This window comes from Dama dama, chromosome 22 (genome assembly GCF_033118175.1).
Source record: "Dama dama isolate Ldn47 chromosome 22, ASM3311817v1, whole genome shotgun sequence".
Taxonomy (NCBI): domain Eukaryota; kingdom Metazoa; phylum Chordata; class Mammalia; order Artiodactyla; family Cervidae; genus Dama; species Dama dama.
The window spans coordinates 44,124,583-44,140,729 of NC_083702.1; the positions used below are offsets into that span (position 1 = coordinate 44,124,583).

General features: G+C 48.1%; 1 protein-coding gene across 11 annotated transcripts in view; it reads right to left on the minus strand.

The window, feature by feature from the left end:
• LOC133043911 (apolipoprotein L2-like) overlaps positions 1 to 15,677 on the minus strand; it is a 42,395-nt gene extending 26,718 nt beyond the window's left edge. For 3 of the 11 annotated variants that reach the window (XM_061125319.1, XM_061125322.1, XM_061125316.1), the window contains exon 1: positions 15,501 to 15,677. The gene's annotated coding sequence lies outside the window, so the exon portion shown is untranslated. Of the gene's footprint in view, positions 1 to 860; positions 1,066 to 1,373; positions 1,513 to 2,870; positions 2,890 to 2,978; positions 3,117 to 15,500 lie in introns of those variants that run through there. The other 8 variants (XM_061125320.1, XM_061125315.1, XM_061125323.1 and 5 more) reach the window with 6 other exon arrangements.
• Between the last annotated feature and the right edge of the window lie 470 nt (positions 15,678 to 16,147).

Consider the following 16,147-nt stretch of genomic DNA (forward strand, 5'->3'; position numbering starts at 1 on the left):
AGACAGCTGAGGGGTCTGGGGGCTCCTGCTATAGGGTAAGGAGGGAGAGGAGAGCTGGCTGGCCTCTGTCTCCTTCTCTGCCTCAAAGCTGCAGGACCCTGGGAGCCAGGGCAGCCAACTGAAACTCTGAAACACAAGGACCAAGAGCCAAGGAAGAGAGAGGAGGAGGGTGCGGGCAGAAAGGACTGATCCTGGATGATGCCAAACTCTTGTAAACGTGTGTGGACCCTCCACGTCATCCTTCCGTCCTTCCCTCCCATTCCTGGCCTGGTCCTGACCCTTGTCTGGGGCCTCAGCTGCCTGAGGATGCTGATGGTGCTCCCTCTGCTGGATTACTCTCACTGCATCCTCCTCTGTTAGCCTCTGACTGGTCCCTTTCCCAAAGGGCTGTTTCTGAGAAAAGGGAGGACTGCGGAGAAGCCCATTCCTGCCCAACTGCATGGCCAGACACAGAGCCCTTCTCTCCCTGTGGGCAGACAGAGATTCTACCAAACATCTCCCTCCATGTGACTTCAGGGCATCATCCTTAGGCCGGGAAAGGGGCGGTTATGGCAAGATCAAGTTCAAAGTCCTTAGCCCAGCACCCAGGCCCTCCTGATGCTCCTACTCCTGTCTTCCTCACCTTCCTGCCTTCTCAGAGTGTGATCCAGGGGCCTTGAGCACTCCTGGACTCTGACTCCCCCCCAGCTTCCAGGCCTTCACTCAGGCTGCCCCTGCCCCTGCAGGTGGTGAGACATTTCCCCACCTGCCTCACCAGGTGAAATGTTACCTGATCTTGGAGGCCCAGCTCCAAATCCTCCGCCCCCTGCTGTCTACCCCAGTTCCTCTCTAGGCCCCCCTGGAATCTTGCACTTTCCTACCTGTGGGTCTATTTGTATTGAGTTTCTTCAGCTCCCAGCACCAGGCAGGGGTCTTGTCTCTTCTCTGCTGCTCCTCCTGCTCCAGGGCCTCGGGGGCTCCCTCCACCCTCCCGGGCACAGCCTGGCTAGAAGACGAGGTGTGGGCCCCGTTTCAGGCACGTGAAGCAACCAGCTTCTCAAAGACGCAGCACGGCTCTCGTCTCACCTGCGGTGCAGTAATTCTATTTGTTTTCCTTGTCTGTCTTGATGAAAGGCCCTTTCTGACAGATAGCACTATCAGATTTCTGAGTGTTTCCATTTATGGGCATCCCTTGTTTTCCAAAAGATCACCCTGTGTAGCGAGACCTACGTGGCCTATTCCCTATGCCATCTTGGTTTAGGAAAGCTTTTGTAGGAACACTGTACTTTCAGGTAGCAGCAGACACCTGTATTTCCTCAGGTCTCCTTACTCCAGCCATGATATTTTTATAGGAGAAAGAGGAAGAGAGAATTGGGGGAAAATACGGGTCTTACCTAAAATCTGATACTAGCCTGAGCCTTGAGCCGGACATTCCAAAACCTCTCCTCCCACAGGGTGTCTGGGCCAGGTCTGGGTGTGCAGCCCAGCTCTCTCCAGCCTCTTGCTCTCTGTTCCCTAACTGCTGCCTAGAACTTTGCGGGGGGTAGGGGTGGGGAGAAGGAGGAGTCATATCCTGATTGCAATGAATGCTCTTTTGAAGGCACATAAAAGGGTGTGCTCATTTGTGACTGTGAAACGTACCCATGAAGTATGTTCTGTTCGAATGAGAAGAAGACAAAGAAGAAGGAAAATACCAAGGACAGAAGGAGGAAGAGGAAGAAACAAGAAGATTCTAATCAATCAGTGACTCCAAAAGGGATCTAAATGTAAACCAGAAAGAAAAAAACTACAAAGGTACTGGAAAAAAATGTTAAAAATGTTGATTTGAGGAAACCTTTCTCATCAAGACACAAATCCCAGAGCCATAAAGAAAAGTCTGATTTATTTGACCTCTTAAAAATTAAATATTGCCATGGACACCATAAAACGGGCCAGAATACAATGAGAGAGCAGCAGACACTTTTTGCAGTATTTACTGTTCATAAAGGTGAACATCCCTAACACACAGCCTAAAATCCGCATGAAAAGACTGAAATCAGTTTTTAAAAATTGAGTAAGGGATCTGAGAGCAAACAGTTCCCAAGGAGCTGACTTGCCCAGGGTCACACAGCTCTCGGTGGGCAGGGAGGAGGCCAAGACCAGTGCTTCTGACATGGGTATGCGAGAGGAATACTGTGGATTTAATAAACCAGAAGTTTCTAGGATTGTTTCTGCCTGTAAAACACATAGATCTACGCCCATGCCCCTCCTGTTATACTGACCTGTCTACTGTTTGGGTTTTTATCTTAAGATGGCAAAGCCAGGATCTTAGTGTGGGCATCGTGTAGTGAGCCCTTCTCTTTGTCTGCTGGGCCATCTTCCCTACACAGGGCCACCCATCACCTACATCCTGAGCTGAGGCCCGTTGAGCACAGGAAGACAGAGCCCTGCGTCTCTCCATTTGCTCTCCTGTCCTTCCCCAGGCCTCAGTTTTCCCCCAGGGCCTTGCTCTGAGCAGGCAGTTAGGAAGCAGCGGTCAGAGGGTAGGTGATGAAACCTGGATTCCTTACGTCTCAAGAGAAATCCTTTGCCCCCTTGGCCTCAGCACAGCACCTTGGGGGAAGCCTCAAGGTGGCCAGGCCACAAGGAGGAAGGGTTCTGACCCTCCTGACCTCCTTAGCCCCCTCTACTTCCTCCAAATTTCCCAACAGACTGAGCACCCCCAACATTCACCTTCCTTCTGGGGTCACTGCTCATGTCTCAGGAGTCCACATCCTGAGTTGAGCCCATGAGCAGGTGTGACCCTCTGCACTGTTCAGGGACCCAAGGGCCGGGAGGAAGCCGTCAGACGCACCGGCCTCCACAGCCAGGCTCAGCTCCTGCTTAACCAGCCATGTCAGCCATGAACTCACCTCTCTGAGCTTCCATTTTCCCTTCTTCTGTCAACTAGCGACCATTATCAGACTGTTGTCCTGAGGACGGGGTGATGGGGGGCGGGGGGTCCTACCCTGCCTGCTTACCCAGAAATCTTCTCTGGCTGAATGTAAACAAGATCCAGTTGTTCTCAGCTATGCAATGCAGCTACTAGCTTTTTGACTCGGCAATAACCACACACAACCTCTGGGCCCAGATATACCTGGAGAACTGAAAGGGAAAGTGAAACCCTCATCTCTGAGTGGCTCAGGTCAAGCACACATCCTGCGCACCAGGCCCCACCCTGGGCTATTCTCACCCTCTCTGCTGATGGTCTTAGAGAAACAGGCCCAGTCCTGACATCCAGGTCCTTCTGGGCATGGTCTACCCTGTCTCAGGCTTCATGATGGAAGACCTGCCACCAATTGACTATGAAACCCTTGGTCAATCACTCCCCCACTCTATGAACTTCTTCCTGGCTCCTTCCACCCTTTCCACCCACTCACCAGCCTGCCTGCCTTATTCACCTTTGCACCAGAAGCACTTGGCACAGTCTCCCAGAACATACCAACTGCTCACGGCATACTGGTCATACTGCTGCTCCTGAGGGCCACACCCATGTGGGTTCTAGGCATTTGCTCATGCAGTTCCTTCTGCCAGGGACATTTACTCCTACCACCTAGAAAAATCATACTTCCTATAATGCCCAAATCTGTTATCACCTCCTCTGAGAAGCCCTCCAGGATCCTTCCCTGCAGAGTCCACTGTCCCCAGCTCTGCTCAAAGGGTACCTGCAAGAGGGGCCCAAGTCCACCCCTCAGCCACTCTGTCCACACCCCAACCCCACCTTTTTGATCAGGTCCCTCTAGATTGAACCCTGGTGACAGCGACAATACTACTAACTTCAGGCGCTAGTGCCCTCAGGCAACTCACCTGAGCAGGCCCAGCCTTGGTGGTCAAGGCCATCTGGATGGATGCCAAGTTCATGCAAAGGGCTGAGAGCCCATTGCTCTTTGTTCCCTGACTTATTTGCACTTGACAACAGACCTCTTGTCTCCAAATGGAGGAAGGCTAGTGACCTGGCAACTCAGAAAAGTCTACAACAGAAAGCCAGTCTTAATTCCTGTTTGGACGTTCAGCAAAGAGCCAAGGTGTATGGAGGGCTGAAGTGTGCCACACTCTGCAGGCACCGTCCACACCTTGCCTGTTGTACTCTCACATCAGCTCGAGGAAGTGTCGGCTCCATTTCTCAGATAAAGAAACTGAGAAGAAAAGGTCCCAGCGCCTGGGAGTCGTGCAGCTGGACTGCTGGTGCACTTTCCTGCTTTGACCCAAGCAGAAGGAACAGCGGTGGGGCTGGATTCCCCCTCACCATGGAGGCCGCCTGACCTTCCATCTGGGCTGCTTCATCCCAGGAAATGTCCCTGTGTCATCGTGGTCACCTCCCCCAGCCTTAGAGGGAGGCACAGAGGAGTGATGGGTGTTATCCATGAGGACCACACACTATAGTTTGGTCTTACACTCACGCTGGAACATTGGCCAGGAGTCTGATCTGATTTTGTAAATAACAGGGGTGGGGCGAGGCGGGGGATTTCTTCCAGCAACTCAGGGGAGGAGCCAAGATCGCAACCAAGTTTGAGATTTGCACTTGCAAATACCACTCCTAGTTTCAGTTCAGTTCAGTTGCTCAGTCGTGTCTGACTCTTTGCGACCCCATGAATAGCAGCACACCAGGCCTCCCTGTCCATCACAAACTTCCGGAGTTTACTCAAAGTCATGTCCATCGAATCGGTGATGCCATCCAGCCATCTCATCCTCTGTCATCCCCTTCTCCTCCTGCCCCCAATCCCTCCCAGCATCAGGATCTTTTCCAATGAGTCAACTCTTCGCATCAGGGGGCCAGAGTAGTGGAGTTTCAGCTTCAGCATCAGTCCTTCCAATGAACACCCAGGACTGATCTCCTTCAGGATGGACTCTTTGGATGTCCTTGCAGTCCAAGGGACTCTCAAGAGTCTTCTCCAACACCACAGTTCAAAAGCATCAATTTTTTGGTTCTCAGCTTTCTTCACAGTCCAACTCTCACATCCATACATGACCACTGGAAAAACCATAGCCTTGACTAGACAGACCTTTGTTGGCAAAGTAATGTCTCTGCTTTTTAATATGCTATCTATATTGGTCATAACTTTCCTTCCAAGGAGTAAGCGTCTTTTAATTTCATGGCTGCAGTCATCATCTGCAGCGACTTTGGAGCCCAGAAAAATAAAGTCTGACACTGTTTCCACTGTTTCCCCATCTATTTGCCATGAGATGATGGGACCAGATGCCATGATCTTAGTTTTCTGAATGTTGAGCTTTAAGCCAACTTTTTCACTCTCGTCTTTCACTGTCATCAAGAGGCTCTTTAGTTCCTCTTCACTTTCTGCCATAAGGGTGGTATCATCTGCATACCTGAGGTTATTGATATTTCTCCCGGCAATCTTGATTCCAGCTTGTGCTTCTTCCAGTCCAGCATTTCTCATGATGTACTCTGCATATAAGTTAAATAAGCAAGGTGACAATATACAGCCTTGACATACTCCTTTTCCTATTTGGAATCAGTCTGTTGTTCCATGTCCAGTTCTAACTGTTGCTTCCTGACCTGCATATAGGTTTCTCAAGAGGCAGTCAGGTGGTCTGGTATTCCCATGTCTTTCAGAATTTTCCACAGTTTATTGTGATCCACACAGTCAAAGTCTTTGGCATAGTCAATAAAGCAGAAATAGATATTTTTCTGAAACTCTCTTGCTTTTTCAATGATCCAGCGGATGTTGGCAATTTGATCTCTGGTTCCTCTGCCTTTTCTAAAACCAGCTTGAACATCTGGCAGTTCATGGTTCACGTATTGCTGAAGCCTGGTTTGGAGGATTCTGAGCATTACTTTACTAGTGTGTGAGATGATTGCAATTGTGCGATAGTTTGAGCATTCTCTGGCATTGTCTTTCTTAGGGATTGGAATGAAAACTGACCTTTTCCAGTCCTGTGGCCACTGCTGAGTTTTCCAAATGCAGTACTTGGATGCAATCTCAAAAATGACAGAATGATCTCTGTTCGTTTCCAAGGCAAACCATTCAATATCACGGTAATCCAAGCCTATGCCCCAACCAGTAACGCTGAAGAAGCTGAAGTTGAACGGTTCTATGAAGACCTACAAGACCTTTTAGAACTAACACCCAAAAAAGATGTCCTTTTCATTATAGGGGACTGGAATGCAAAAGTAGGAAGTCAAGAAACACCTGGAGTAACAGGCAAATTTGGCCTTGGAGTATGGAATGAAGCAGGGCAAAGGCTAATAGAATTTTGCCAAGAGAACACACTGGTCATAGCAAACACCTTCTTCCAACAACACAAGAGAAGACTCTACACATGGACATCACCAGATGGTCAACACCGAAATCAGATTGATTATATTCTTTGCAGCCAAAGATCGAGAAGCTCTATACAGTCAGCAAAAACAACACCGGGAGCTGACTGTGGCTCAGATCATGCACTCCTTATTGCCAAATTCAGACTTAAATTGAAGAAAGTAGGAAAAACCACTAGACCTTTCAGGTATGACCTAAATCAAATCCCTTATGATTATACAGTGGAAGTGAGAAATAGATTTAAGGGACGAGATCTGAGACAGAGTGCCTGATGAACTATGGATGGAGGTTTGTGATATTGTACAGGAGACAGGGATCAAGACCATCCCCATGGAAAAGAAATGCAAAAAGGCAAAATGGTTGTCTGAGGAGGCCTTACGAATAGCTGTGAAAAGAAGAGAAGTGAAAAGCAAAGGAGAAAAGGGAAGATATTCTCATTTGATTGCAGAGTTCCAAAGAATAGCCAGGAGAGATAAGAAAGCCTTCCTCAGCGATCAATGCAAAGAAGTAGAGGAAAACAACAGAATGGGAAAGACTAGAGATCTCTTCAAGAAAATTAGAGATACTAAGGGAAGATTTCATGCAAAGATGGGTTCGATAAAGGACAGAAATGGTATGGACCTAACAGAAGCAGAAGATATTAAGAAGAGGTATCTGTATATCAAGAATACACAGAAGAACTGTACAAAAAAGATCTTCATGACCCAGATAATCACGATGGTGTGATCCCTCACCTAGAGCCAGACATTCTGGAATGTGAAGTCAAGTGGGCCTTAGGAAGCATCACTACTAACAAAGCTAGTGGAGGTGATGGCATTCCAGTTAAGCTATTTCAGATCCTGAAAGATGATGCTATGAAAGTGCTGCACTCCTAGTTTAAAGTTCTTTTTCTGTCATTTTTTCCCCCAATAAACTCTTCTGTCTTTCACTAGCATGACTTTAGTTTGACAGCCAAGCAAAACCACAGTGAGAAGAAGAACTCAGTTAAACATCCTTTTAAGGTGGGCAGGTTATCATAAAGGTCCTCTGATGAGAATGCAGAATGGACACTGGACATTCCTGGACTCAATAAACACCAGCTCACAGTAAAGCCACCAAGGGGTCTGCAGACTCAAATCAAGGTGAGGATTTAGCATGCCCTTTTTACCACAGTCAAAAGGAAAAAAAAGTTTGTCACAAAAGGACAAATACTGGATAACTCTACTCAAATAAGGTCCCAAGAGGAGTCAAATTCACAAAGACCAAGGATTCAGAGGTGCCTGTCAGGGGTGGAACGGAAGGAGAGTGGGGTGTTAGTGTTTAATGGGGACAGAATTTCACTTTTGATGTAAAACATTCTGTGAATGGAGGGTGATGCTAACTGCATGACAGTGTGGATGTCCTTAACACCGCTGAACTCTACACTTAGTAATGGCTAAACTAGGACTTCCCTGGTGGTGCAGATAAGACTCCTCCTGCTAATGCACGGGATTCAGGTTCAATCCCTGCTCCAAGAAGATTCCACATACTGGGGAGCCACCCAGCCCAGGTGCCACAACTACTGAGCCTGTGCTCTAGAGTTTGTGAGTCACACATATCTGGAGCCTGTGCTTTGCAACAAGAGAAGCCATCGCAATATGAAGCCCGAGCACCATCACAAAGAGTAGGCCCCGCATGCCACAACTAAAGAAAGCCCGCCCTAAGCAAGGAATGGCAACCACTCCAGTTCTTGCCTGGAAAATCCCATGGACAGAGGAGCCTGGTAGGCTACAGTCCATGGGGTCACAAAGAGTCGGACGGGACTGAGCATGCATATCAAAGCAAGAAGAACCCAGCCAAGTGAAAAGTCAAACAAGCGAATAAATAAAAATTGTAAAAATGGCTAAAATGGCAAATTTGATGATTTAAAAAAATTTAAATAAACTGTTAAAAAGCTGAACCTTTATGGAAAAACATAGCAGCACCTGAACCCTTTACAACCTGCAAAGCACTTTAACACATATTGTTGGGTAAGCTACCACAGCCCTCTGATGACAACATTTATTATCCCTGAGTCACAAGGGAAAACTAAGGTTCAGACTTGCCCCTCAAGTGGGGAAACTGGGCTGGTCTCCCTGCCTGTTGTTTTGGTCTGTTTTATGGACTATGCCATTTCCTTAGAGGAAGAGAAATCTTTAAATCCTTGAATAGTCTAAAAATGTAGTTTTCTTCCACAATTGATCCTTCTTAGCTTGAGATGAGTCACAATGTCAAATACCACTTGGCCTAAGAAGTGAGCCCAGCTGCCAGAGTCCCTAGTGAGCACTGGGAGCCGGGTCTGACCAGGCCCATGGGGACCCACTTCTACTGGCACCAAGTCTTAACTCACTCCTGGAACAGCCCCACCTCAGGGGGAAATCTGCCTGAATTCTTTTGTCACAGAGACTCTGGGCCCCATTCGGCTGCGTCCATGACTCCGCATCTTCCGTGAGTGGGGAGAGAATTTGCCATCACACAGCCCTTTTAGGCTACCCCAGGTTTTGCTGTGACTTGGTTTCCTTGCTCATAGAAAGAGTGAGTAGCCTGTAGAGTCACTGAGAGGATGAGTGAGACAGGGCAGGGACTGGGCTTGGCAAACAGTAGGTGCTCAGTCAACAGGAAGTGCTGTTTTCTGGGCTCACCGTGTCGGCATTACCTCCTTTCCTCTTTCAAAACCTCCCTGAGTTGTCTGCCGTTCTCATCATTCCTGTGCGTGGATCAGAAAGCAGACTTAGAGGATTCACTCATTCATTTCCCAAGGTCACAAAGCTGGCCTCGCCTCGCCTACATTTATCCAACGATCCTTACCTCCACAATTCAACTCTTGAATCAGAGGCTAAAAAATAATAATAAGTATAGACTCACAGAGAAAACCACACAGTTGTAAAATTGCTACAGAGAGGTCCTGTGTCCCTTCACCTAGTTGTCCTGCAGTGGTGATATTTTATGTAACTACAGTCACTATCAAAATACAAATAACTAGAATATAGACTGCACTCAAATTTTACCAGTTTTTGCATGCTCTCGTTTTTGTGTCTTTGGGATGGTCCTACCACACTGTAACACGTGTGCGGATTCATTTAACCATCATGACAATTGATGTACAGAGTGTTCTGCCCCAGGAAGGAACTCCCTGTGCTGATCCTTTGGGGTCACCGCTTTCTGGGCCTTCGCTAACTCTGGGCAACCACTGATCTGTTCTCCATTCCTAGAACTGTGGCATTTTGCGACTATTTTATAAGTGGAATCATGTAGCATGTAACCCTTTAAGACCGGCCTTTGCATTTTTTTTTTTTTTTTTAATTTTTCTGTCTGTCTTGAGAATGAACTGAAGGCAGCAACAGCCGGTGTAAGGAGACCAATTCAGAGGCTAGTCCAGGTGTCAATGATGGAGATGGAGAGAAGCAGACAGTCGGTTCAGAGAGCTTTCAAAGGAAGAATACACAAGACCCAGCAATTGATTTATGGAAAAGTCAGAGGGTGAGCCAAGGAGCCGGCTATCATGTTTCTCATTTGAGCACCTGGTAGATGGTAGCGTCTGAGACAGAATACTGATGATCTGTTGGGGGGTGGGGGTGGGGTGGGGTGGGGATGAATGTCTGTGACATGGATGAATTTACTGGGTGACCTCCATTTGAAACAAAACCTAAATTTTACTAACATCTCTTCAGATACTACAAATGAGGTTTGTGCTATAATATCAGCTGGTATCTCAAAGAATATCTCCTTGATTAATATTAATCAAGTATAGTTGTTTACATGTCCTTTCACATTGCTAAATTTCTCTTAAAAATTAAAAGTGGAAAATATGATGGAAATGAGAATAATTCTACAGTGAAAAAAAGAAAGTGCAAGTGAAGTCGCTCAGTCATATCTGACTCTTTACAACCCCATGGACTGTAAGCCTACCAAGCTCCTCAGTCCATGAGATCTTCCAGGCAAGAATACTTGAGCGGGTTGCCATTTCCTTCGCCAGGGGATCCTCTTGACTCAGGGATCAAACCCTGGTCTCCGACACTGTAGGCAGACACTCTACCATCTGAGCTACCAGGCATTGCGCCAATCTTACATAACTAAATGCTAACTTGTGTTTGATTTTATTACTTCAAGTTGAACATGAGGAGGAGATTAGAACTTAAGATCATAGCTCCTAGATAAAGAATAGACATGTGGGTCATTTCAAGGTTAAGAAATGTAGTTAGGCAACGGTTTTCAGTAAAAGCTAACTTTGACATTTCTTGATATTTGTATTAAAACAGTTGCTAACAACTATCTGATATACATTTCAAAACACAAAGTGAACTCCATGGGAGCCAGGATCTGATATGTCACTCCAATATCTCCTAACAACCAGAACCTACAAGGTACCTAAAGCATGGTGATCGGTTTGTTGAACTGAAGCAGCTCATTCAATTTTCTCATTTTTTTTTTTTAAAGTTTTCTCCTTCTTGCTACATTTATTTTTAAACCAGTGAGTGAAAAAAGCCTTCACCCATTTCTCTCAGCTGAGGAAAGAGTACCTGTGACACAGGAGTCTTGAGCCAAAACCCACGATTCTATCTGCATTAAAAACTAAAGAGGGAAACTGGAAAAACAAATACTGAAGACCATTAAAGAAAAAGCTTTGGGAAATAAGAGGCAAACTGATAATCAATGGCTTGGGGCAAACCCTCTCTTACGGTGCAAGGGTCCGCTGTGACTACCTTGGGAGGAGCGCACTTTCATGGAAACAGTTACTAGCCCCGGGTGGGAGAAAGCTGCCCCCACATAGCGCCTCACCATGCCAGGCTCAGAAGCTAGCTCCCCGGCCCCCCACCCTCGTCTCGCCCGGGGGCACCTTTCTTCTCTCAGCCCCACATTCCCCGCCTTCTTGTTGCCGGTGGTGTCCCTGGCTCAGCCTCCCCTACTCCCCAAACCTCCGCTCCCGGTCCCTGCCTTTACCGCTCCTGGAGTCAGCCGTCGCGCACTTTGCCTCGCACCTCTCCCCTGGGGCGGTAGCCGCCTCCCGGCCTTTGCATTTTTTTACTTTTATTTTTCAGTTGTGCCATGTGGCACGCAGGATCAAACCTGTGGTTCTGGCAGAGGAAGTGCAGAGTCTTAACCACTGGACCCCCAGGCAAGTCCCAAGACTGGTCTTTTCAAATTCACTCAGCAAACTGCTCTTGAGATTCACCCAATGGGCTGCGAGTATCAGTAGTTCATTGCTTTTAGTGGATAAGTAATCCTAGAGCCATAAGAGAGGACCGTGGAGGCCTCACCCACCTCCTCCACTGCCAGGATCCCCTGCAGAGCCCCCAGATGTGCTTCACCTCCAGGAACCAGCAGCTCCATGCATGACCCCTGTCACTTGTCACTTGGATTTCTGCAGGAAGACAGCTGGTCACGGCTTCCTCTCCTCTGCCCGGTCTTCCTTCCTGACTCTCCATTACCCCTTTCTTGTCCCTTTCCAGGATGTACTCTCTGAAACTCTTTCCCTACCATTTCCACAGCTTTCTAAAAAGTAGCATTTAAAAGAATTGAGATATCAGTCACATAACATATAATTCACCATTGAAAAGTAGCTTTTAGTATATTCACTATGTGTACAAACATCAGTATTACATAATTCCAGAACTTTTCCATCATCCCCAAAACAATGCCCATACCTATTAGAAGTTAGTCCCAAATCTTCTTACCACCTTGCCTTGGTCCTATGGTTGCCATCCTCTCATTCCTGTCTGTCTATTTCACCAGTTAAGTGTGGAAGTTAACAGGAAGGCTGAGGGATGGGTGTGGGTGTGGGGGGGTGGTCCTTAATCTTGTCTAATATAAGAGCTGGGCTGGGCCAGTCTGGGAACTGAGTCTTAGAAGCCTAAAGAGGTCATTGATTCACAGGCCACAGTGTTGGGATCCCCTGGAGAGGTGAGGGCTCAGACATGGGATTCTGGGAGAAGTCAATGTCAAAGCCACAGGCGATCTAAGCAATGGTCAACTCACAGGGGCTGAACAGAGAGGCAGAGTTCTGAACGGAAGAGAAGACTCAAAGCCTAGAGGAGGAATGAAGCCTAGGGATGGTTTTGTATTGGTTAGGATGTGGATGCTGAGCTGCTGTAACAAAGGGCTCACAAGATATTAACATATTGACTCAAACAATGTAGATGTATTCATTTCAGATGTGAAAGTCCAAGTTGCTAGGCATTTGGGAGGTAGGTGGTAGGTAAGTCAACCAGAAGTCCAGCCTGTTATTACTCGGCCATCATTTCCAGTGAGGGGTCTTATTCAATGTGGAAGCTGGTTTTCATCAGACATTCCAGCCCAAAATAGAGCAGAGAAGGACACAGAGCTCATAATTTCCCTTCAAAGACATGACCTAGAAGATCCACACATCATTCCTCTAACCTTTGATTAGTCAGAATTTAGCAATGAGGTTACATGGAGCTACAAGGGAGGCTGGGCTGCCATAAACTCACCTAAACTCAGTGTCTTCTCTATAAAAAATAAGGACACTAAAAATGGCTAAAGTGGTTAATTTTATGTTGTGTGTTTTTTCCTATAATTAGAAACATTTTTTTTTTTTTAATTTTTAGTTTTTTTTTTTTTGAAGGCGTGAAGGATGAAAATTTAGGAATGACTATTTGGTCTCTTCAGGGCTTCCCTGGTGGCTCGGACAGTAAAGAATCTGACACAATGCGGGAGACCTGGGTTTGATCACTGGGTCAGGAAGATCCCCTGGAGAAGGAAATGGCAACCCACTCTAGTATTCTTGCTTGGAGAATCCCATGGACGGAGGAACCTGGAAGGCTACAGTCCACGGGGTCGCAAAGACTTGGACATGACTGAGTAACTTCACTTTTCTTTCTATTGGTCTCTTCTACAGCCGCTAATTCAGAAAAAAGTATGACATTTTCGTAGGAAAAAAACTAAAAGATATTACCTGGTCACTGTTGAAAAATTATTCAAAGAACAGAATCAGTGTCATCTTTTCTGTTGATCTCTCTAGACTGATCTCACTGCAGTGTTTTATAAAACCTTAACAGGAAGCTAAAGCCTTTTTATTTGCTCAGCGATTAGAGAACAAAGTTCATCAACCTGGCTACCACGTCGTCCTCTGTCTCTAAATGTCCGTTGCTGGCATATAGAAGGGAGATGCTGGGACACAGCATTGGATGTGATCTCCCTTGCTCTCGTATTTATTTATCCCTCTACAGTTCCCCTCTGAGCATCTCACCATCACCCCAGGGGACCACAGCCAGAAAATTAACATAGACATTTCTGGCTTTGTATTCACAACCATAGTCTGGGAGGAAACTTCAGGATTATTTGGAAAAATAAACAACTGTATGAAGTTAGGGATAAGGGGATCTTTAATGCCAGCAATCAGAGACCAGTAGGAAAGTCGACAGCTCAGTGGAGGCAAGTGAAGAGGTGAGCACTTGCTGGGACCAGGGTGGACAGTCCATCTCAGGGGCCAGCAGTGAGGAGGGATGAGCAGGGGTGACAAGAGAGGCTAGACAAGGAGGGGCATTAGGATTTAGGCTCCACGGACACACATGGACAGCTGGAGAGGGAGCAAGGACCCCTCCCTTCCACAAGGGACTCTGGGCTCAGTGGCCCCTGGTCTCTCCTGCTCACGTGTGTTGGGCAGTCAGGCAGCCCTGGGGACTGCTCCCTCCCCCTTGGTGGGCAGACATGGGCACCCCCCAGCACGTCTTCTGCACAAGGTGAACATTAGTCCAGAGGACCTTAAGGGGGAGAACTGATATTTGTGGGTCCTGTAGTGACTTAAATGGTAGCTCCCCAAAAAGTACATCCACGACCTAATCTCTGGATCTGTGTATGGGACCTTATGTGGAAAAGGGTCTCTGAAAACCCTTTAAGTGAAACATCTTGTAATGAGAGCTTTATGGGTTATCTGAGTAGGCCCTAAATCAACTGGCATCCTTGTAAGACACAGAGACAGCGGAGAGTAGGGGGAGAAGCCAGGAAGAGACAGGGGCAGGATGGAGGCGTGCAGCCACAGCCAAGGAACGCTGCCGCCACCACCAGCTGGAAGCGGCGGGGAGGGACCCCAGAATTTCTATGGGAGTGGGGCCCGTTGACAGGAAGCAGCACCCCAGACTCCAGTGCTGGCCCCCACCTCTCTCATCACCTGCTGCCGCTCCCTTCCCAGGGCCCGAAAGTGTACCTGCTCGGAGGCTGAACGGGTCAGCAGCTGGAGGCCTGGGAAGCGTTTGATCTAGGAGCCTGCAGCTCTCCTGAGCAACCAGGCCAGTCAAACAGTGACCCAGGGGCCTGTGTGCTGACCTGCTGCCCAAGTGTAAAACATACCTTCTTTGCCATAAATAAGTCTAAACCCAGCATATACAGAACAGTGAGGAATACAGGGAAATTGAGCCACCAGTGTAGACCTGGTAGGACAAGCCACTCTCTTCTAGATGTGGAAGTGAAAGTGAAAGTCATTTAGTCCTGTCCAGCTCTTTGCTACCGGTGGACTATACAGTCCATGGAATTCTCCAGGCCAGAATACTGGAGTGGGTAGCCGTTCCCTTCTCCAGGGGATCTTCCCAATCCAGGGATAGAATCCAGGTCTCCCTCATCGCAGGCAGATTCTTTTTTTTTTTTCTTTTGCAGGCAGATTCTTTAGCAGTTGAGCCACCAACAAAGCCCAAAACTTGAAGCACTTCCTTTGAACCAGAATCCAACCAGCGACCTAAGGATGACAGCAGCTAACCACCTCTACAGTCCTCTGCTCTACCGGCTGAGCTACCGAAGGATGCAGACGTGGAAGGACAGCGATAAAGACTAGGAATTTTACCATTTTTATAGGAAGAGGAGAAAAGAAACCTTTTTTTAAAATTAAAAATGTAAAAATTAAAAAAATTTGCAACTACCACACATTATTTTTTATGAACAAAGCAGCCTGACACACTTTAATAATAAAGGGATGCTTTTAAGCCTAGGGAGGACCTCGTCAGACGCAGATCCCGAGCCAGATTTCCTGAGTAGGCAGTGCTGTCTCTACGTGGAGCCGACGTGGGGACGTTGGGGTCGACAGCACCTCGGCCGTCCACGCTGGACACACGCCCCAGCTCACACCCCTGGGGACCCCTCAGGGCAGGATCATCCCCGGCTCAAGTTCTGGGCCCGGGGGGACACAGGGGCAAAGTGCCAGCCCGGGGCCCGAGCCCCGCAGGAGGCCGGCGTGCGGCCCGCTGGTCCCTCTGCCGCACGGAGCACCCCCAGACCCACCTTGGTGAAGAGCCGCCACCACTGCCAGATGCGCAGCTTGAGGTAGGCGGCGCAGTTCCTCTGCAGGACCTTCATGGCCGTCAGCTGCTGCTGCCGCTTGGCGAAGGCCCTGTGGGGCGAGGGTCACGGTCAGCGCCTCCAGGCGGGGGCGGGCCGGCCAACCTCCCTGCCCACAGTCCTGACCTCGCTCCCGGGGGTTTTTCCCGGAGCTAAGATCCAGTGGTGTGACCTCACCCAGGGAACTGTGTCACCCCCCACCCCCACCCAGCAGATGTTCCAGGACGTCTGGAGACATTCCTGGTTGTCACAAGTAGGGAGGGCGCTGCTGACCTCTGGTGGGGAGAAGCCAGGGCTGCTGCCAAAGCCTCTGAGAGTCACACAAAATGTGGTTGTGTGAGGGTTGGAACGAATTTCCAGATACAGGGTATTTAGAAGAGAGAAAATATTGGGAACAAAGGGCAGAGGGAGTGAGGAGCGCTGCTCAGACAGTGGGCAGACTTCCTGAAGGACCAGGGACAGCTGACTGAAAAGCCAGCCTGCTTGATGCTCTTTGTGGGCCAGTGGCCAATTTTTATAGCCTCAACACAAAGAAAATTCCTGCTGGAAGGGTGGCATTAGGTGATTCGTTAGGGTGAGTTTTTTTTTTT